Source organism: Myotis davidii, unplaced genomic scaffold (assembly GCF_000327345.1).
Source record: "Myotis davidii unplaced genomic scaffold, ASM32734v1 scaffold1383, whole genome shotgun sequence".
In the NCBI taxonomy this organism is placed as follows: domain Eukaryota; kingdom Metazoa; phylum Chordata; class Mammalia; order Chiroptera; family Vespertilionidae; genus Myotis; species Myotis davidii.
Genome location: NW_006295083.1, coordinates 750515 through 751037, shown reverse-complemented (window position 1 = coordinate 751037; position 523 = coordinate 750515). Strand labels below are relative to the sequence as shown.

The 523-nt window shown below is 57.0% G+C and overlaps 1 pseudogene; it reads left to right on the top strand.

Moving 5' to 3' along the window:
* Positions 1-274: 274 nt before the first annotated feature.
* LOC102771270 overlaps positions 275-523 on the top strand; it is a 3513-nt pseudogene continuing 3264 nt past the window's right edge.

Below are 523 nucleotides of genomic sequence, written 5' to 3'. Positions count from 1 at the left end.
GGACTCGGACCCCTTCCCTCCCTGGATTCCCCAGAATTCCCCAGGATTCCCCACCCCTCCCGCACCACTGGGGATCCTGCAGGCCTGGTGCAAGTCCCTGCCCAAGGCCAGTCCCTGCCCAGCGCCCTGGCTTGCCCCTCCCCCCATTGGAGGTGCCTGGAGCCAGCCCTAGGAGCCACAGTCCAGTGGCTATGGCAACTGCAGTCTGGAGGGTCCATGCTTGTGATTCTCAATGGAGAGGGAAAACACAGACTCAGAATGAAAACCAATCCCCCATCGGCCACTGATTCTCAAAAGATGGAGGCTGCCCCTAACTGTTCAAAATGCCCCAGGTGAAACATCAGAGGAGGAGCCTAAAAGGCCCCCTGCCCAAAAAACAGCCTGGTCAAGCACAGGCCTCCAATGAGGTGGCAGAGTCCATCTCTTGCAAGTTTCCAGCTGGGATCAAGGTTATTAACCACCCCACTATGCCCAACACCCAAGTTGTGGCCATCCCAACAATGCCAATATCCAGAGTATCATC